Here is a 24,410-nt window from a genome sequence, read left to right as displayed (position 1 = left end):
CACTACTAAGTTGAGGACGATTAACGCAGATAGCTCTTGTGTAGCTGCGCGAAATTCATAACAAACCAAACTGTAGAATATAAATTGTGTTGTTGTTAATTGAAGTTCGTTACATTGCATTATGTATCTCTAAAATATATTATTTTGAATTTTCTTTGAATATTAATACTTTATATATGTATCTTTCACTATGAAATTGAAATTCTGTACACATTAATTAAGAGTGTAGACAAGAAAATACCTTATTTAGAAATAACAACAAAGAAATGTAGGTAGATAAGTCGTGACGATATTAAGGACTGACACCTGGATTAAAAAAATCAGCTAGATGTAATATGGTTCTTGTTGATGTGGACTAAAAGTATAACACTATTAGGGTTTAGGTTTAAAGTTGTTTAATTATTAGGATTAGAATTGAAAATAGGATGGAAAATAGACGAGAAGTGAGAATAGTTATATTTTAAGGTAAAGCAGCAAAAAAAAAAAAAAAAGTGAGAGAGGTAACTGTCAGTTACGAAGCGTGTTTGTAGAATCAGTGGGAGGTGTCAAAGGGTAGTTGGTGTATCAAATGTTATGTTGGGATTTAACAAAATAGAAATATAGTTAGGTAAACAAAGCAATATACCAGTAATTACTTGTTTTATAAACAACGTAAACCTATTTGAAACAAAATCATAGTTTTCTATTTTTTTTAACTTTAACGATGACCTAAAAACATACGAAGTTATTTTTGTATTCAGTTAGACAATGGTGAAAATTCGTGTTTGATGTAGAAGATATTTACTCAGTTTATTATAAGAAAAGTTAAAACATCCGATTTATTCTAATTTCTTATGGCAAGGTAAACTGAACTACAGCAAACTGACCTCTATCCAAACTTCAATCTATACGAACACTGGACATCAGCCATAATGGCTCAAGGGAAATATACGAGGTAGTTCGAGCATTAGAGCTTCTCACAAGCAGTCAGTTCAGACACGTATGACAATTAGAGTCAACAGTAATTACCCATCAGAAGCTCAAACAAAAAGTATTTACTCCCTACGCTACCTGTTGGCTAATTAAATATTTCATAGTAATATCGTTTTGAAAATACTCTTCTTATTGAGGAAGAAATACTTTGTCAGATGGGAATATACTTAGTATAAATATGTGGCATGTTACTGGTTTGTATCTGTGGTCGAATTAAGGTTAGTGTTCATAAAAACAAGAAAAAAGGAGAAAACAGTTGTTAGAAATAAAATAAGTATCTTTCATGGACTATTTATGTCGTATTATTATGTTCCTATAAAAAACTTTAGGGTCCTTTGCGCGAAATATGTTTACCTTAATGTCGTTAAACCTAACGTGTGTGAATTGTGTCAAGATCTTACAGGGTATGTTTACCCAGGGTAATTCAGTGGTAAGTTTGTTTTTAGAGCAAAGCCGCACTGGGCTGACTGCTGTGTGTAATGCATATAAACAGTCTTTCTACTATCCAACCGAATCTCCCTCAGTACTTCATGTGTGACTTTTTTTCACTTTTTTTGAAAATGTTTAAGGTTTCCTTCCTAATTCTGTTCTGTGTTTTATTTCAGTAACACTAATTCTGTTGTGTGACTTTAATACTGCTGTGTGTTTTGACTCAGAAACACTGTTGTGTTTTGACTCAGTAACATACTACTGCTTGTGTGTTTTGACTCAGTAACACTAATACTGTTGTGTGTTTTGACTCAGTAACACTAATTCTGTTGTGTATTTTGACTCAGTAACACTAATACTGTTGTGTGTTTTGACTCAGTAACACTAATACTGTTGTGTGTTTTGACCCAGTAACACTAATACTGTTGTGTGTTTTGACTCAGTAACACTAATTCTGTTGTGTGTAACACTATTACTGTTGTGTGTTTTGACTCAGTAACACTGATACTGTTGTGTGTTTTGACTCAGTAACACTAATACTGTTGTGTGTTTGATTCAGTAACACTGATACTGCTGTGTGTTTTGACTCAGTAACACTAACACTGTTATGCGTTTTGACTCAATAACACTAATTCTGTTGTGTGTTTTGATTCAGTAACACTGATACTGCTGTGTGTTTTGACTCAGTAACACTAACACTGTTATGTGTTTTGACTCAATAACACTAACTGTTGTGTGTTTTGACTCAATAATACTGCTGTTGTGTTTTGACTCAGTAACACTAATACTGACTCAGTAACACTAATACTGTTGTGTGTTTTCAGTAACACTAATTCTGTTGTGTGTTTTGACTCAGTAACACTAATTCTGTGTGTTTGTGTTTTGTTGCGTGTTTTGACTCAGTAACACTATACTGTTGTGTGTTTTGACTTAGTAACACTAATACTGTTGTGTGTTTTGACTCAGTAACACTAATACTGTTGTGTGTTTTGACTCAGTAACACTAATACTGTGTTGTGTTTTGATTCAGTAACACTGATACTGTTTTGTGTTTTGACTCAGCAACACTAATACTGCTGTGTGTTTGACTCAGTAACACTAATACTGTTGTGTGTTTTGACTCAGTAACACTAATACTGTATGTGTTTTGACTCAATAACACTAATACTGTTGTGCGTTTTGACTCAGTAACACTAATACTGCTGTGTGTTTTGACTCAGTAACACTAATACTGTTGTGTGTTTTGACTCAGTAACACTAATTCTGTTGTGTGTTTTGACTCAGTAACACTAATTCTGTTGTGTGTTTTTGACTCAGAAACACTAATTCTGTTGTGTGTTTTGACTCAGTAACACTAATACAGTTGTGTCAGTAACACTAATACTGTTTTGACTCAGTAACACTAATACTGTTGTGTGTTTTGACTCAGTAACACTAATACTGTTGCGTGTTTTGACTCAGTAACACTAATACTGTTGTGTGTTTTGACTCAGTGTTTTGACTGTTGTGTGTTTTGACTCAGTAACACTAATACTGTTGTGTGTTTTGACTCAGTAACACTAATACTGTTGTGTGTTTTGACTCAGTAACACTAATACTGTTGTGTGTTTTGACTCAGTAAGTAACACTAATACTGTTGTGTGTTTTGACTCAGTAACACTAATACTGTTGTGTGTTTTGACTCAGTAACACTAATACTGCTGTTGTGTTTTGACTCAGTAACACTAATACTGTTGTTGTGTCAGTAACACTAATATTGTTGTGTGTTTTGACTCAGTTAATACTGCTGTGTGTTTTGACTCAGTAACACTAATACTGTGCGTGTTTTGACTCAGTAACACTAATACTGTTGTGTGTTTTGACTCAGTAACACTAATACTGTTGTGTGTTTTGACTCAGTAACACTAATACTGTTGTGTGTTTTGACTCAGTAACACTAATATTGTTGTGTGTTTTGACTCAGTAACACTAATACTGTTGTGTGTTTTGACTCAGCAATACTATTACTGTTGTGTGTTTGACTCAAACACTAATACTGTTGTGTGTTTTGACTCAGTAACACTTTGACTCAGTAACACTAATACTGTTGTTGTGCGTTTTGACTCAGTAACACTAATACTGTTGTGTGTGTTTTGACTCAGTAACACTAATACTGTTGTGTGTTTTGACTCAGTAACACTAATACTGTTGTGTGTTTTGACCCAGTAACACTAATACTGTTGTGTGTTTTGACTCAGTAACACTAACACTGTTATGTGTTTTGACTCAATAACACTAATACTGTTGTGTGTTTTGACTCAGTAACACTAATACTGTTGTGTGTTTTGACTCAGTAACACTGATACTGTTGTGTGTTTTGACTCAGTAACACTAATACTGTTGTGTGTTTTGACTCAGTAACACTAATTCTGTTGTGTGTTTTGACTCAGTAACACTAATACTGTTGTGTGTTTTGACTCAGTAACACTAATACTGTTGTGTGTTTTGACTCAGTAACACTAATACTGTTATGTGTTTTGACTCAATAACACTAATACTGTTGTGTGTTTTTGTGACTCAGTAACACTAATACTGTTGTGTGTTTTGACCCAGTAACACTAATACTGTTGTGTGTTTTGACTCAGTAACACTAATACTGTTGTGTGTTTTGACTCAGTAACACTAATACTGTTGTGTGTTTTGACTCAGTAACACTAATACTGTGTTGTGTTTTGACTCAGTAACACTAATACTGTTTTGTGTTTTGACTCAGTAACACTAATACTGCTGTGTGTTTGACTCAGTAACACTAATACTGTTGTGTGTTTTGACTCAGTAACACTAATACTGTTGTGTGTTTTGACTCAGTAGCACTAATACTATTGTGTGTTTTGACTCAGTAACACTAATACTGCTGTGTGTTTGACTCAGTAACACTAATACTGCTGTGTGTTTGACTCAGTAACACTAATACTGTTGAGTGTTTTGACTGAGTAACACTAATACTGTTGAGTGGTTTGACTCAGTAACACTAATACTGTTGTGTGTTTTGACTCAGTAACATTAATACTGTTGTGTGTTTTGACTCAGTAACACTAATATTGTTGTGTGTTTTGACTCAGTAACACTAATACTGTTGTGTGTTTTGACTCAGTAACACTAATACTGCTGTGTGTTTGACTCAGTAACACTAATACTGCTGTGTGTTTGACTCAGTAACACTAATACTGCTGTGTGTTTGACTCAGTAACACTAATACTGTTGAATGTTTTGACTCAGTAACACTAATACTGTTGTGTGTTTTGACTCAGTAACACTAATACTGTTGTGTGTTTTGACTCAGTAACACTAATATTGTTGTGTGTTTTGACTCAGTAACACTAATACTGTTGTGTGTTTTGACTCAGTAACACTAATACTGTTGTGTGTTTTGACTCAGTAACACTAATATTGTTGAGTGTTTTTACTCAGTAACACTTATTTTAAAAAAACTCGCTGTACTTGAGACTCATATAACTATTAATTAACATTTAAGGCTTAAGTGAACTTCGTGGACTGTTAACCAATCATTCTGGTTGTTCAAAACAAAACAGTTGTTCAACTATTATACACTCTTCTTGCTGACAGCCCGTAAAGAAAGATATGGTTTAAATTATCACCAGTCGTATTGTGGTGTAATATTACAAATATGATATTAATGAATGTCATGTTATATTGCGTAGCTTTGTGTTTAATTACAAACCAGCAGACAGACAAGCGTAGAAATTCGTAGTCAAAAATTAGAATAAAATACGATTAAGTATAGTGTATATTCGTGGTTATTGGAATTATTTGTTATTGTCTAATAATTTTGAAAAACCCTTAATCACTAATCTTAACAGCTTTGGTTGAAGAATTGGATGAGAATATGCCGTTAAAATCATCATCTTCTCGTTCGTGTAAACTAGTTATTATTCTACTATTACAATATATGAAATATTCTTGAATTATGATTTCTTTGCTGGTGTGTAATGATGTTTAAACAAAAAAACTAATGTTTAATAGTGTGGTTATAATCACGTTAGAAAAACGTGATCCAGCGTGATCTGTAAAGAAACTCGGAAGACTGGCCTTATAAGATTAATTTAATATCTCAATAACTTTAGTAATCAGTTATGTGTAAAAACTGCTTCAACAATGTAACATATATTACGTGCCATTTATTAGAATCTCACTTTCAAGTGGAAATTAAGAATAAAAAGTTTTGTGCGTGACGGGAGTTCCTTCTAGCAACTGAGCATGCGCTTTATTTGAAAAAATACTTTTTGATTGTGATATTAAATCACAAGAAATACCAAACTTTCCTTTTTTGTGATTGAAAAACACGCCATAATTCCACAGATGTCGGTTTTTATCAGTTCAAGAGTAAGGATTATAAAATCATATTAATAGAGGTGAAAACAATAAATTGAAATATAGATTTTCTTAACTATGACGTCAGAGGTAACCCGTGGGTGATTAATGTGATGGAAAACGATGAATATTAAGATAGTTTACACCTGACAAAATACCAGCGAAGGTCACTTTAATAGATGTAGTTGATGTTAGAGAAGTGAAAATCGTGTCAGATATCTCACAGAAGTTCCACTTACAGGACTTTAAAACATGCGAAAACCAACTTCACAACAAATACTTCTATAGATTATATAGTTTTATAGATACACACAATAAGAAGGAAACTAAACTATTTGTAAACTATTTCAAACTTGCTCTACAACATTTGCATAGATTATTTAGAGTACACTTTTGTCTGGGTACATATAATAATTAAAGAAATAAAGACGACCTACGGTCTATCATCTCAGCTGATAAAGAAATTTATATGTATCTTTGCGCGAATATCCAAAATAAACACTAACTTCCACTCAATCGTGGTCAGTCGCTACTTCAACTAAAAAGATGGCCGCAGAACTAGAACGAAAGTGAACCTTCGTACCTACCAAGTCCCTGAAGCAGCTTCAATGTTGTAATTTTGATCTTCACTTTTCATAAATGTTTTCTTGAATAGCGACTCCCACGTTCGGTCGAGGTCAGGAAATTAGCTACGATTCGTCTTCCCGAGTTACAATGTAAGTTACAATCTCAGACGATAGTACATAGCTGCGGTCAACAGAATAGTCTCGATAGAAAGGCGGAAGATGTGAGAGCACGAGATTTGGGTTAATCTTAGTACGATATTCAAGTTCTGATGAATATTCCAAGACTTGAACATTGAAGACCCTAATTGAATTACCTGGATTTGAATTATAGTATATCATTAAATATACTGTCTTACATTTCCAGGTTTAAATTATATTATAACATTCAAGATACAGCTAAAGCCTACAACATTTTAAAATACCCTGTAATAATTAATAAAGACCAGGCAGTTTAAAGTTTTATTATTTATTTTCTGAGACGCACATTTTGTACTGATGGACATTAAACACAGCGTTGGTTCATTACTTATGGGCAAAAAAAAATATTTTAGTGATGGCAAAACACCAGACACGACTTCTTACACTTAAGAGAAATATTTCGAAAGATAATATAATTTTTACGATTCGTAGCTATAAAACCATAACTAGCACTAAAAAACAAAACACGCGCGTGATGACATTTAGATATCCTGATTCTACTTCTACACGTGCAAGAACTTACACCATTTTTAGCAGTTAGTATCAGCCAATTAGAAACGAGAGATAGCGAAATCTGTAGCAACTGAAGTAGGCTTTAAGATAATTATGTGAGCACTAGGAAAACTGTAAGACAGGTATTCTTTACCAATGATATTAGAGAACTGTATCAGATAATGTTTTCTTAAAAGAGAAGCAAATTACTTTTCAATACTTGTGTTTGAAGATATTTTGTGAGAGTGAATGCGTAGGTTTTCCGATGTTTATATTGTTTGTAATGCATAGTTACTGCTGTAACAAGCACGACTTTCCGTGTATTTCACTAATAAGATGAATGCATCACTGGTCAGTAGCAAGAAACGTGGGCTACTTAATGTCATAGTTCACCAGTACTTTCGTTTTCTTCTGATGTTTTTTACTACATAAAAACATAATTTACTCACATTGATTTTATATTACAGATGATTTCTTTATATACCAAAGCGACCCCTGGTGCTTAAGAGATGTAATTTATTTGTTACTAATAAGGATCTCTTTAAGGTCAAGTTGTAAAGTCACAACTTTACTTTTTTAGTTATGTATTTGAGTATTCTTAATCTTTTTCCCAGTAAAAAAAATATTTTTTTTCTTTCGTAACATTTGGTTTTGTCGTAACACTTCTTAATGTTCTGGGCTGCGGATCGTAAGTCTCAATGGTAGCTTTTAAACGAAAGATTTTCTTCCATACTAAATGGAAGTACATATAATTCTGATTTCATTATTCAATTTCTTTTTTTTAAGCCTCGATTACAAGGTTTTTCTGATGTACAAAATATAACTTGTACTATATTTAAATTATTTGAGCTGACGACTCACTGCTAAAATCTGAAGTTCGTTATAAAAAAACATTCACATTAAGAGTTAGATATTAAGAAACGTAGCAAGTCTGAGCTTGTTTTGATTTGTAGACAGAACTGTTCAACATTCCACCAATGTTATCTCCAAAAAAGATCTGGTACAGAAACCAGGGCATAAAAGAATGATTTATTTTGTTATGAATTTCGCGCAAAGCTACATGAGGGCTATCTGCGCTAGCCGTTCCTAATTTAACAGTGTAAGACTAGAAGGAAGGTAGCTAGTCATTACCACCCACTGCCAACTTGTGGGCTACTCTTTTACTAATGAATAGTGGGATTGACCGTTATTAATTAGAAAGTTTATTTCTTTTGAATCAGACTTTGGTAAACAAAAACAGATATATTAGAAAACCTAAACAACTCGTAGCAATGGCGTCTGACAAGAAACGAAATACGTTACACAACTCGCTTAAGGGAATCTCAAATCGTAGCTTCGAAAGAACAAGGTTGACAAGAGATACAAGTATTTGTTTCGTGTTTTTAATTTCACATAAAGCTTCACGAGGGCTATCTGCGCTAGCCTACCCTAATTCAGCAGCATAAGACTAGTGGAAAGGTAGCTAGTCATCACTACCCACCGCCATCTTTTGGGCCACCCTTTTACCAACGAATAGTGGGATTGACCGTCACATTATAACAACCCCACGTTTGAAAGGGTGTGCATGTTTGGTGTGATGGAGATTCGAACCCGTGACCCTCAGATTACGAGTAGAGCGCCTTAACCACTTGAACAGAGGTACACGTAAGAATTATTAGGTATATAATGGCCAGATTTCACAGTAGAAAGTGATCAAAAAGCAACACAAGTCTCTTGTGAAGGCAAGCTGGTCCTTCGATAAAGAAACTGCATTAGGTCGTATGAAACACACGAGGCCATTAAGAGTAAGAAAGATGCCTTTCTCGATTTGCTTTTACCTCGTCTTAAAAACACGCGATTCCCACGTGTTTTCTTTTTTGTTTCTCTCATCTTTTGCAGCGTTTCTATGTCAGGGAGCGAAATTCTAACTAACTTAACTTGAGCTTACCATTGCAACGTAACTGTTACACTTGGCATTCATACTTAAGCCTGAAATATAATTAATGCCTGGAGTAAGAAAACCCAAACTTTAGGGCGTCCATAAAGCCCGAACACGTGGATGTTTTTGTTTTATTTTCCATTAGTTTGCTTCATTTTGACATTCACTTTGAACCGCGATGTAAAGTGACAATGAGGAAAAAACAACAACAGAGTTGTTATCGTACGATAGGAAGACTTTAAAAGGACCAGAAGATGTAGACGATTGATCGGTCTTCTTTGGTAGAACCAAAATCTTTCAGTGGAATTAAAAGATTTAAACAAATCGGTAGAGTTGATGACGGGATTCGAACATGAAGTGTAAAGCCTTTTTGGACACCTTGAATATTAGAGTCTGTTGGAGTTACCCTTCTATCGTGCCACCATCCAATGCCCCGGCATGGCCAGGTGGTTAAGGCACTCGACTCGTAATCTGAGGGTCGCAGGTTCGCATCCCCGTCGCGCCAAACATGCTCGCTCTTTCAGCCGTGGGGGCGTTATAATGAGACTGTCAATCCCACTATTCGTTGATAAAAGAGTAGCCCAAGAGTTGGCGGTGGGTAGTTATGACTACCTGCTTTCCCTCTAGTCTTACACTGCTAAATCAGGGACGGCTACCGCAGATAGCCCTCTTGTAGTTTTGCGCAAAATTCAAAACAAACCAAACCAAAAAAAACCAATGTTCCCTGAATGAAGGAAGAAACTGCTCTCTTCAACAGTGAGTACAATAGAGAATCCCCGTCGCGCCAAACATGCTCGCCCTCCCAGCCGTGGGGGCGTTATAATGTTACGGTCAATACCACTATTCGTTTATAAAAGAGTAGCCCAAGAGTTGGCGGTGGGTGGTGATGACTAGCTGCCTTTCCTCTAGTCTTACACTACTAAATTAGGGACGGCTCGGTGGAGTGGGCTAATAACCTACTCACTTAAATATTGTTGAAGAATCCGCAAGCGATTGCGGCCCTATATTCCTTGATGGAATCTAATGGTGATAACTAACTAACTAATATAGTGAATAATAATTAATAATATAATTTATAGTTATGAATAGTTTAATTTATAATAATGAATAATATAGTGAATAAAAATTAATAAGTAATGCATATAAATATGATTAAATAGAAATATCTTAGATATATTTATTTGGGCTAAGCACCTATCTATGAAATGGGCTATCTATGCTATGCCCACAACGGATATCAATAACCGGGATTTAGCGCTATAAGCCTTGAAATTTATCGCCGAGTCGGTGATGGTGGTGATTATCCAATGGGCTATCAATGTGGTACTTACGAATATCAAAGCCTGGTTTTTGGCATTATAACCCTTCAAACGTACCCCTGACCCACTGCGTGGGTGGTGAGCTGCTTGCTTCCTTACAATGTTTACTATTCATGTTCATTCATGTTACTTTCAAGTTTGTCAAGCTTAGAATCGTTTCGTGCCTCGAAACGTACTATCTCTTTTTAAATGGACATATTCTATCTCAGCATAGAATCTGAAATTAAACTGATCAACATGTCTCGACTCAGGAGTTTCTTAAAAATCAGTTAAAATTACTTTATGCGGAAAGCAAAATAAAGATTAAAAACGTTACTTTGAGTAAGTTATCAAACAATATGAGACGAATTTGAGGCGCATTGCAATATATATTGAGTTCTAAGTGTAATGTAAATATCTAATCATATCTATAATCAGGTGTTTCTCTTCGCAGTTCTTAGAAAATGGCGTTTATTAGTTCGCCCATTATTACTTTATAGTGTTTAAACTATAAATTTGGCCTGAACACCTCCATTTCCTAAAGGCCCTGAAATAGTGTCCTTGGCACCTTGGGAAATTCTCCATATGGTTACCCCTAAGAGCTTGTAACTGAGTTCATGTACTCGGACGAATTGAGCCCCTTAGCTGAAGTAAATATAACACGGGGGAATTCGGAACCAACAGAGCGTTTTAATGACGAAAGTGTTATTTACCAACTAGAAGTGATATAAGTTGCCATAATGCGCGAGCAAAAAATTTATTTTCCACTCTTACGCAGCAAGACAACGTTCCATCCAGACCACTATTCCGTTTCGTGGTATAACTGATCTTCTGATGCTTTGTTACATTCGACGTTTATTTCAACCACAATATGAGGACGGAATACTTATGTAAAGGAATGTTCTTCTCTAAATATTTGGTAGAAATCTAATGTGATTAGAAGAATTTTGCGCTGATCATCCATGACACGAAATCTATTAGCATAATCTTGTTTCGACCATTCAAGGTACGTTGGCGAATTATTTCTGGACTTATAGTTTTGTGAAAACCCAATAATTATTTTGTGGAGAGTTTGTTCGTCGTTGAGCGCGAAGTTAACAACGTCTTTTCTGTGTGTGCCCAACACGGGTTTCGAAACAGGGTTTTTAGCGTTGTAACTTTGAAGATGTACACAAGGGTTATTTTTGGTTTAGTTGGCAGTCTCTTGAAAAATCAACAATTGTTTCGTGAAGAGTTTGTTTGACGTCACAGTATGTGACGACAAGTAACAAAATAGAGCAAATGATATTGGTCAAAACGTTTGACGTCAAGACAAGTTTTAGAAATTATGATGACGAGAAACACACTTGAGGTACAAATGTATTCTAAATACATCTTGTATAGGTATTAAAACTTTGAGGAGAAACACACTTTAGGTACAAATGTTTTCTAAATACATCTTATATAGGTATTAAAACTTTGACGAGAAACACACTTGAGGTACAAATGTATTCTAAATACATCTTGTATAGGTATAAACTTTGACGAGAAACATACTTGAGGTAAAATGTATTCTAAATACATCTTGTATAGGTATAAACTTTGACGAGAAACATACTTGAGGTAAAATGTATTCTAAATACATCTTATATAAGTATTAAAAGTAGAATTAAAACAAAGTACAGAACAACGTCTCCACCTTCTTAGGTCTTCAGGTTAACAAAGAAATCCAGTTGCTAACTCTCTGTTAACCTGAAAATGACAAGAAGGTCAGACGTTGTTCTGTACTTTGTTTAATTTATAGTTTCAATACCCATATTAGCCATCTTTAGCATGCACATTATAGTGAACGGTTTGGTCGAAGCTACTGACGTTACGATACTTAAGTACAAACTGTAGCAAATGCTATTGTTCAAGGGCCTGGCATGGCCTAGCGCGTTAAGGCGTGCGCTTCGTAATCTGAGGGTCGCGGGTTCGCGCCCGAGTCGCATAAACATGCTCGCCCTTTCAGCCGTGGGGCGTTATAATGTTACGGTCAATCCCACTATTCGTTGGTAAAAGAGTAGCCCAAAGTTGGCGGTGGGTGGTGATGACTAGCTGCTTTCCCTCTAGTCTTACACTGCTAAATTAGGGACGGCTAGCACAGATAACCCTTGAGTAGCTTTGTGCGAAATTCCAAACAAACAAACAAAAGCTATTGTTCAAAGTCTTACAGAGTATACGTTATGTAATGAAAATATAATGGCCTTAAGATGCTACGTATTATAACCTATCCTGGACGAATCTCCGATTTATTATGTTGCGTATTGCAATTTTAAATAGCCGAGAATTTTAATTTTAATTTATAAATTAATTGAATGTCAATATGTATCAATTTTTTTTATGTTTGTCAACAACATGGATAGACAGTTTTCTTTCTTATGAAATTTATTTTAATATACAAACAACAATATAATTTATAATAACTGTTATTACAAATAGTGATTTATATATAAAAAAGGTTCAACAAACAATAATGAAGCTTCTATCTGGTCTGGAATTGAATATTTTGTCAACGGCTCACGACGAGCGAATTACTTCTGAGTTGATACAGAAGTACAATTTCTTGAAGGAAAAGCTAACTGGCTCTTTTCGTGAATTTTTTGCAGCTGAACGAATACAACGTCTTCGTAGAAACACTAACGTTCGAAGTAAATTATCCGAAGTAAAACAGTTTACAATCTACGAAATCTATAAACGTTCCTGGTCAAATATCTATAGTTTTCCTATTAGCAAGCGCTTATCACAATTATAGCTTCCGAGGTCTGTAGTGTACTAACTGTAGCAAACCAACAACAATATTGTCTCGTGAAGTGTCAGTTTATAAACTTTTAGGGTGAGGTTCTCGAAAGTTCATTTGGCATCATACAATAGAGCTTTCGTAAAACATACATTGTTGATTCTTACACTTGAGAATTTTCTACAAATTTAAAGAACAGGCGAGAATTTCCCAATATATATTAAACACTATAAGTTACATGCATTTCTAAATATATATTAAAGTAAAACAATCACTGACATTAAATAAATACATAATAGTAAATCCGTTACAATGAAAATACGTTATATTTAGCCATTTTCCACTAGTCAGTGGATAAAAACATAGGTTAGACTAATGTTATATTATAAAAAAAAGAATAAAACGAACAAACACACGTTGTTAGTTGAGAAAATATGATAAAAACAACAGGGTATGAGATAAAACATGACATGATTGATGGAACCCAACATAGGATTTATGGCATTAATTGAATAAGAAATGTTTACGCATTTATCTATCTTTCTATTTACAGCCTGTCTATCTTTATTTTTGTCTTTGGTAACCTACTTAAATGTATTTTACGAGAGTATTTTGTCGGTAGCAATTATTAGAATTACGTTCACGTCAAAACATTTGACATTACTGCTGACGTCATGTAAACCAGCATATGTGAACAAAATTGGAAACTTATAATCTTTACGATCCTAATCTCAACATGGTTAGGTGATTAAGGCGATCCTAATCTCAGCATGTTTAAATGATTAAGGCGATCCTAATCTCAGCATGGTTGGGTGATTAAGGCGATCCTAATCTCAGCATGGTTGGGTGATTAAGGCGATCCTAATCTCAGCATTGTTAGATAATTAAGGCGATCCTAATCTCAACATGGTTAGGGTGATTAAGGAGATCCTAATCTCAGCATGTTTAAATGATTAAGGCGATCCTAATCTCAGCATGGTTAGGTGATTAAGGCGATCCTAATCTCAGCATGGTTGGGTGATTAAGACGATTCTAATCTCAGCATGGTTGGGTGATTAAGGCGATCTAATCTCAGCATTGTTAGATAATTAAGGCGATCCTAATTTCAGCATGGTTGGGTGATTAAGGAGATCCTAATCTCAGCATGATTAGATGATTAAGGCGATTCTAATCTCAACATGGTTGGGTGATTAAGGCGATCCTAATCTCAGCATGGTTAGATGATTAAGGCGATCCTAATCTCAGCATGGTTAAATGATTAAGGCGATTCTAATCTCAGCATGGTTGGGTGATTAAGGCGATCCTAATCTCAGCATGGTTAGGTGATTAAGGCGATCCTAATCTCAGCATGGTTGGGTGATTAAGGCGATCCTAACCTCAGCATTGTTAGGTAATTAAGGCGATCCTAATCTCAACATGGTTAGGGTGATTAAGGAGATCCTAATCTCAGCATGATTAGATGATTAAGGCGATCCTAATCTCAGCATGGTTAGTTGATTAAGGCGATCCTAATCTCAGCATGGTTGGGTGATTAAGGCGATCCTAATCTCAGCATTGTTGGGTAATTAAGGCGATCCTAATCTCAGCATGGTTGGGTGATTAAGGAGATCCTAATCTCAGCATGATTAGATGATTAAGGCGATCCTAATCTCAACATGGTTAATCTCAGTTGATTAAAGGCGATCCTAATCTCAGCATGGTTAGGTGATTAAGGCGATCCTAATCTCAGCATTGTTAGGTAATTAAGGCGATCCTAATCTCAGCATGGTTAGGGATTAAGGCGATTAATCTCAGCATTGTTAGTTTTGGGTGATTAAGGCGATCCTAATCTCAGCATGGTTAGGTGATTAAGGCGATCCTAATCTCAGCATGGTTAGGTGATTAAGGCGATCCTAATCTCAGCATGGTTGGGTGATTAAGGCGATCCTAATCTCAGCATTGTTAGGTGATTAAGGCGATCCTAATCTCAGCATTGTTAGGTAATTAAGGCGATCCTAATCTCAACATGGTTAGGTGATTAAGGCGATCCTAATCTCAGCATGGTTAGATGATTAAGGCGATCCTAATCTCAGCATGGTTAGGTGATTAAGGCGCTTGACTCGTAACCTGAGGGTCGAGGGCAGGAATCCCAGTCACACCAAACATGCTCGCCCTTTCAGCCGTGGACACGTTAAAATGCGATGGTTAATCCCACCATTATTTAGTAAAAGAGTAGCCTAAGAGTTGGCGGCGGGTGGTGATGACTAACTGCCTTCCCTCCAATCTTTAAGTACTAATTTACGGACGGCTAGCACAGAGAGTCATCGTAAAGCTTTGCGCAAAATTCCATAAAACAAACAAACTTTACGACTTTTCCTAATTGTTTGTCGTATTTTATACAGTAACTTTACTCGATTCATTATTTTACGTTTTTCTGTCTACTCATATTACAAGAAAGTTTTTAAATGATTTGCAAACTATTGTTTTAAAGCTCACATGTCTGGCAAGTAGGAAATACAGTATTATAGAGGACATTTTCTGTTTGTGGCGAACTACAGAACTATCATTTAAAGTTTTAATTGTAATACTAAATGCACTAATTGGTTGTTAAACTTACACCAAACTTAGTTAGGTGTGTAAGTTTTTCTTATAGCAAAGCCACAAAGGGCTATCTGCTCAGCCCATCGAGGGGAATCGAACCCCTGATTTTAGCTTTGTAAATCCGGAGACATACCGCTGTACGAGCGGGGGGGAACCAAAATTACTTAAATTAAGTTTAAGTCTCACGTACAAAAAATGCGTAAGTTATATATTGTTCTATTCGATTGTAAATTACATTTAAATATATTTAGATTCAGTTTAACTCTTTTCGTATAACAAAAAATTTGGAATATACAGGTTGGCCTTCAAAAAATGCATTTACATTTACAATGCTCATACGACTGTAGTAAATGAATATAAAAGCCAGCAACACGTACTTCTAAATATTTCATACAACAAATTAAGTGTACTTTTTGTTCCGTATTAATGGTGATGCTCAAAGCGGAAGTGACATCATGATACCTATGTGAAAATGTTTGATATGCTGTTATATAATATTTTACTCCGATTCGATGAAAATCATATTTGATCTGTTTCTTTAATTCGTCACTGTTTTTTTGCTTCTTTGAAGAAATTTCTCGTTATTATCTGAAATAAAAATGAAACTTTTAGAATGGATACTTTCCTGAGACATCCTGTACATTGTTTTAATTGATTGTTAAAATTACATTGAACATTATATATTAAGGTTAAATATATTCTTAACATTACTATGAAAGTTATGTGTTGTTCTAATTGATTGTTAAAATTACATTGAACATTATGAAACTAAGGTTAACTATATTCTTAATATTATCATGAACGTTACGTGTTGTTCTAACTGATTGTTAAAATTACATTAAATATTATAAAACTAAGGTTAACTGTATTCTTAACATTATTACGAACAGTATTGGTGTAATAGCTAAAGTTGTGGTAAACTAAATAAAACGAAAGCAATGTTAGTTGACAAAGAATTTGACGCGAGTGATTTTTCATGAAGAAAAAAGTAAAAACTGAAACCGATATCTGACGCTAAGGTTTAATGCGTGAAAAACAATAACAACAAAAGAACGGTGTAATTACGTACGTAGTATCTTAGTAACCATTATTATTAATTTTCAAAGAAACAAAAACGCCCTCTACGCCTCTGTTCGTCTTATACATCAAATCAATTATTATCAGACACAAAAAAATGTATAGAGGGAGCGAAGTGTTCAAAATATTAAAAAAAACAAGTTTTAAAGTGTGTGAAGCTAATACCTTGAACTTTGCCTTCTGTAATGTAGCCCGTGAAGAAAGTCAATCAGCCTTATTTTAATTATTTACAGCTCTCTTCCACCAACATACGATTATCTGCAAGTGTCATTAAAATATATCATCTGATTAAATTTAAAATAATGAAAAAAAGAAAGATATTCATGTCCAAACTCAGACATTTCATAAATATTACTTGTTAGAGAAACCTTAAAATACTGTACAGATACCACTGCTCGATTAACTCACCTAAATAAACAAATAAATAATGTACTATCTAATGTATAGATACCACTGCTGGGTTAGCTCACCTAAATAAACACATAAATAAGGTACTATCTAATGTATACATACCACTGCTGGGTTAGCTCACCTAAATAAACAAAAAAATAATGTACTATCTAATGTATAGATACCTCTGCTGGGTTAGCTCACCTTAATAAACAAATAAATAATGTACTATCTAATGTATAGATACCACTGCTGGGTTAACTCACCTAAATAAACAAATATATAATGTACTATCTAATGTATAGATACAACTGCTGGATTAACTCACCTGAATATACAAATAAATAGTGTACTATCTAATGAATAGATACCACTGCTGGGTGAACTCACCTAAATAAACAAATAAATAATGTGCTATCTAATGAATAGATACCACTGCTGGGTTAACTCACCTGAATAAACAAATAAATAATGTACTATCTAATGTATAGATACCACTGCTGGGTTAGCTCACCTAAATAAACACATAAATAAGGTACTATCTAATGTATACATACCACTGCTGGGTTAGCTCACCTAAATAAACAAAAAAATAATGTACAATCTAATGTATAGATACCTCTGCTGGGTTAGCTCACCTAAATAAACAAATAAATAATGTACTATCTAATGTATAGATACCACTGCTGGGTTAACTCACCTAAATAAACAAATAAATAATGTACTATCTAATGTATAGATACCACTGCTGGGTTAACTCACCTAAATAAACAAATAAATAATGTACTATTTAATGTATAGATACCACTGCTGGGTTAACTCACCTAAATAAACAAATAAATAATGTACTATCTAATGTATAGATACCACTGCTGGGTTAACTCACCCAAATAAACAAATAAATAATGTACTATTTAATGTATAAATACCACTGCTTGATTAACTCACTTAAATAAACAAATAAATAATGTACTATCTAATGTATAGATACCACTGCTGGGTTAACTCACCTAAATAAACAAATAAATAATGTACTATCTAATGTATAGATACCACTGCTGGATTAACTCACCTAAATAAACAAATAAATAATGTACTATCTAATGTATAGATACCACTGCTGGGTTAACTCACCTAAATAAACAAATAAATAATGTACTATCTAATGTATAGATACCACTGCTGGGTTAACTCACCTAAATAAACAAATAAATAATGTACTATCTAATGTATAGATACCACTGCTGGGTTAGCTCACCTAAAAAAACAAATAAATAATGTACTATCTGATGTATAGATACCACTGCTGGAATAACTCACTTAAATAAACAAATAAATAATGTACTATATAATGTATAGATACCACTGCTGGGTTAGCTCACCTAAATAAACAAATAAATAATGTACTATCTAATGTATAGATACCACTGCTGGGTTAACTCACCTAAATAAACAAATAAATAATGTACTATCTAATGTATAGATACCACTGCTGGGTTAACTCACCTAAATAAACAAATAAATAATGTACTATCTAATGTATAGATACCACTGCTGGGTTAACTCACCTAAATAAACAAATAAATAATGTACTATCTAATGTATAGATACCACTGCTGGGTTAACTCACCTAAATAAACAAATAAATAATGTACTATCTAATGTATAGATACCACTGCTGGGTTAACTCACCTAAATAAACAAATAAATAATGTACTATCTAATGTATAGATACCACTGCTGGGTTAACTCACCTAAATAAACAAATAAATAATGTACTATCTAATGTATAGATACCACTGCTGGGTTAACTCACCTAAATAAACAAATAAATAATGTACTATCTAATGTATAGATACCACTGCTGGGTTAACTCACCTAAATAAACAAATAAATAATGTACTATCTAATGTATAGATACCACTGCTGGGTTAACTCACCTAAATAAACAAATAAATAATGTACTATCTAATGTATAGATACCACTGCTGGGTTAACTCACCTAAATAAACAAATAAATAATGTACTATCTAATGTATAGATACCACTGCTGGGTTAACTCACCTAAATAAACAAATAAATAATGTACTATCTAATGTATAGATACCACTGCTGGGTTAACTCACCTAAATAAACAAATAAATAATGTACTATCTAATGTATAGATACCACTGCTGGGTTAACTCACCTAAATAAACAAATAAATAATGTACTATCTAATGTATAGATACCACTGCTGGGTTAACTCACCTAAATAAACAAATAAATAATGTACTATCTAATGTATAGATACCACTGCTGGGTTAACTCACCTAAATAAACAAATAAATAATGTACTATCTAATGTATAGATACCACTGCTGGGTTAACTCACCTAAATAAACAAATAAATAATGTACTATCTAATGTATAGATACCACTGCTGGGTTAACTCACCTAAATAAACAAATAAATAATGTACTATCTAATGTATAGATACCACTGCTGGGTTAACTCACCTAAATAAACAAATAAATAATGTACTATCTAATGTATAGATACCACTGCTGGGTTAACTCACCTAAATAAACAAATAAATAATGTACTATCTAATGTATAGATACCACTGCTGGGTTAACTCACCTAAATAAACAAATAAATAATGTACTATCTAATGTATAGATACCACTGCTGGGTTAACTCACCTAAATAAACAAATAAATAATGTACTATCTAATGTATAGATACCACTGCTGGGTTAACTCACCTAAATAAACAAATAAATAATGTACTATCTAATGTATAGATACCACTGCTGGGTTAACTCACCTAAATAAACAAATAAATAATGTACTATCTAATGTATAGATACCACTGCTGGGTTAACTCACCTAAATAAACAAATAAATAATGTACTATCTAATGTATAGATACCACTGCTGGGTTAACTCACCTAAATAAACAAATAAATAATGTACTATCTAATGTATAGATACCACTGCTGGGTTAACTCACCTAAATAAACAAATAAATAATGTACTATCTAATGTATAGATACCACTGCTGGTATTAACTCACTCACCTAAATAAACAAATAAATAATGTACTATCTAATGTATAGATACCACTGCTGGGTTAACTCACCTAAATAAACAAATAAATAATGTACTATCTAATGTATAGATACCACTGCTGGGTTAACTCACCTAAATAAACAAATAAATAATGTACTATCTAATGTATAGATACCACTGCTGGGTTAACTCACCTAAATAAACAAATAAATAATGTACTATCTAATGTATAGATACCACTGCTGGGTTAACTCACTCACCTAAATAAACAAATAAATAATGTACTATCTAATGTATAGATACCACTGCTGGGTTAACTCACCTAAATAAACAAATAAATAATGTACTATCTAATGTATAGATACCACTGCTGGGTTAACTCACCTAAATAAACAAATAAATAATGTACTATCTAATGTATAGATACCACTGCTGGGTTAACTCACCTAAATAAACAAATAAATAATGTACTATCTAATGTATAGATACCACTGCTGGGTTAACTCACCTAAATAAACAAATAAATAATGTACTATCTAATGTATAGATACCACTGCTGGGTTAACTCACCTAAATAAACAAATAAATAATGTACTATCTAATGTATAGATACCACTGCTGGGTTAACTCACCTAAATAAACAAATAAATAATGTACTATCTAATGTATAGATACCACTGCTGGGTTAACTCACCTAAATAAACAAATAAATAATGTACTATCTAATGTATAGATACCACTGCTGGGTTAACTCACCTAAATAAACAAATAAATAATGTACTATCTAATGTATAGATACCACTGCTGGGTTAACTCACCTAAATAAACAAATAAATAATGTACTATCTAATGTATAGATACCACTGCTGGGTTAACTCACCTAAATAAACAAATAAATAATGTACTATCTAATGTATAGATACCACTGCTGGGTTAACTCACCTAAATAAACAAATAAATAATGTACTATCTAATGTATAGATACCACTGCTGGGTTAACTCACCTAAATAAACAAATAAATAATGTACTATCTAATGTATAGATACCACTGCTGGGTTAACTCACCTAAATAAACAAATAAATAATGTACTATCTAATGTATAGATACCACTGCTGGGTTAACTCACCTAAATAAACAAATAAATAATGTACTATCACCTAATGTATAGATACCACTGCTGGGTTAACTCACCTAAATAAACAAATAAATAATGTACTATCTAATGTATAGATACCACTGCTGGGTTAACTCACCTAAATAAACAAATAAATAATGTACTATCTAATGTATAGATACCACTGCTGGGTTAACTCACCTAAATAAACAAATAAATAATGTACTATCTAATGTATAGATACCACTGCTGGGTTAACTCACCTAAATAAACAAATAAATAATGTACTATCTAATGTATAGATACCACTGCTGGATTAACTCACCTAAATAAACAAATAAATAATGTACTATCTAATGTATAGATACCACTGCTGGGTTAACTCACCTAAATAAACAAATAAATAATGTACTATCTAATGTATAGATACCACTGCTGGGTTAACTCACCTAAATAAACAAATAAATAATGTACTATCTAATGTATAGATACCACTGCTGGGTTAACTCACCTAAATAAACAAATAAATAATGTACTATCTAATGTATAGATACCACTGCTGGGTTAACTCACCTAAATAAACAAATAAATAATGTACTATCTAATGTATAGATACCACTGCTGGGTTAACTCACCTAAATAAATAATGTACTATCAAATAGATACCACTGCTGGGTTAACAAATAAATAATGTACTATCTAATGTATAGATACCACTGCTGGATTAACTCACCTAAATAAACAAATAAATAATGTACTATCTAATGTATAGATACCACTGCTGGGTTAACTCACCTAAATAAACAAATAAATAATGTATACTATCACCTAATGTACTAGATACCACTGCTGGGTTAACTCACCTAAATAAACAAATAAATAATGTACTATCTAATGTATAGATACCACTGCTGGGTTAACTCACCTAAATAAACAAATAAATAATGTACTATCTAATGTATAGATACCACTGCTGGGTTAACTCACCTAAATAAACAAATAAATAATGTACTATCTAATGTATAGATACCACTGCTGGGTTAACTCACCTAAATAAACAAATAAATAATGTACTATCTAATGTATAGATACCACTGCTGGGTTAACTCACCTAAATAAACAAATAAATAATGTACTATCTAATGTATAGATACCACTGCTGGGTTAACTCACCTAAATAAACAAATAAATAATGTACTATCTAATGTATAGATACCACTGCTGGGTTAACTCACCTAAATAAACAAATAAATAATGTACTATCTAATGTATAGATACCACTGCTGGGTTAACTCACCTAAATAAACAAATAAATAATGTACTATCTAATGTATAGATACCACTGCTGGGTTAACTCACCTAAATAAACAAATAAATAATGTACTATCTAATGTATAGATACCACTGCTGGGTTAACTCACCTAAATAAACAAATAAATAATGTACTATCTAATGTATAGATACCACTGCTGGGTTAACTCACCTAAATAAACAAATAAATAATGTACTATCTAATGTATAGATACCACTGCTGGGTTAACTCACCTAAATAAACAAATAAATAATGTACTATCTAATGTATAGATACCACTGCTGGGTTAACTCACCTAAATAAACAAATAAATAATGTACTATCTAATGTATAGATACCACTGCTGGGTTAACTCACCTAAATAAACAAATAAATAATGTACTATCTAATGTATAGATACCACTGCTGGGTTAACTCACCTAAATAAACAAATAAATAATGTACTATCTAATGTATAGATACCACTGCTGGGTTAACTCACCTCTAATACCACTGTATAGATATCTAATGTATAGATACACTGCTGGGTTAACTCACCTAAATAAACAAATAAATAATGTACTATCTAATGTATAGATACCACTGCTGGGTTAACTCACCTAAATAAACAAATAAATAATGTACTATCTAATGTATAGATACCACTGCTGGGTTAACTCACCTAAATAAACAAATAAATAATGTACTATCTAATGTATAGATACCACTGCTGGGTTAACTCACCTAAATAAACAAATAAATAATGTACTATCTAATGTATAGATACCACTGCTGGGTTAACTCACCTAAATAAACAAATAAATAATGTACTATCTAATGTATAGATACCACTGCTGGGTTAACTCACCTAAATAAACAAATAAATAATGTACTATCTAATGTATAGATACCACTGCTGGGTTAACTCACCTAAATAAACAAATAAATAATGTACTATCTAATGTATAGATACCACTGCTGGGTTAACTCACCTAAATAAACAAATAAATAATGTACTATCTAATGTATAGATACCACTGCTGGGTTAACTCACCTAAATAAACAAATAAATAATGTACTATCTAATGTATACCACTGCTGGGTTAACTGGGTTAACTCACCTAAATAAACAAATAAATAATGTACTATCTAATGTATAGATACCACTGCTGGGTTAACTCACCTAAATAAACAAATAAATAATGTACTATCTAATGTATAGATACCACTGCTGGGTTAACTCACCTAAATAAACAAATAAATAATGTACTATCTAATGTATAGATACCACTGCTGGGTTAACTCACCTAAATAAACAAATAAATAATGTACTATCTAATGTATAGATACCACTGCTGGGTTAACTCACCTAAATAAACAAATAAATAATGTACTATCTAATGTATAGATACCACTGCTGGGTTAACTCACCTAAATAAACAAATAAATAATGTACTATCTAATGTATAGATACCACTGCTGGGTTAACTCACCTAAATAAACAAATAAATAATGTACTATCTAATGTATAGATACCACTGCTGGGTTAACTCACCTAAATAAACAAATAAATAATGTACTATCTAATGTATAGATACCACTGCTGGGTTAACTCACAAATAAATAAACTAAATAAATAATGTACTATCTAATGTATAGATACCACTGCTGGGTTAACTCACCTAAATAAACAAATAAATAATGTACTATCTAATGTATAGATACCACTGCTGGTATAGATTAACTCACCTAAATAAACAAATAAATAATGTACTATCTAATGTATAGATACCACTGCTGGGTTAACTCACCTAAATAAACAAATAAATAATGTACTATCTAATGTATAGATACCACTGCTGGGTTAACTCACCTAAATAAACAAATAAATAATGTACTAT

This window comes from Tachypleus tridentatus, unplaced genomic scaffold, assembly GCF_004210375.1.
Source record: "Tachypleus tridentatus isolate NWPU-2018 unplaced genomic scaffold, ASM421037v1 Hic_cluster_2, whole genome shotgun sequence".
Classification (NCBI taxonomy): domain Eukaryota; kingdom Metazoa; phylum Arthropoda; class Merostomata; order Xiphosura; family Limulidae; genus Tachypleus; species Tachypleus tridentatus.
The sequence above is the reverse complement of the archived record's forward strand: the minus strand, read 5'-3'. Positions refer to the sequence as shown.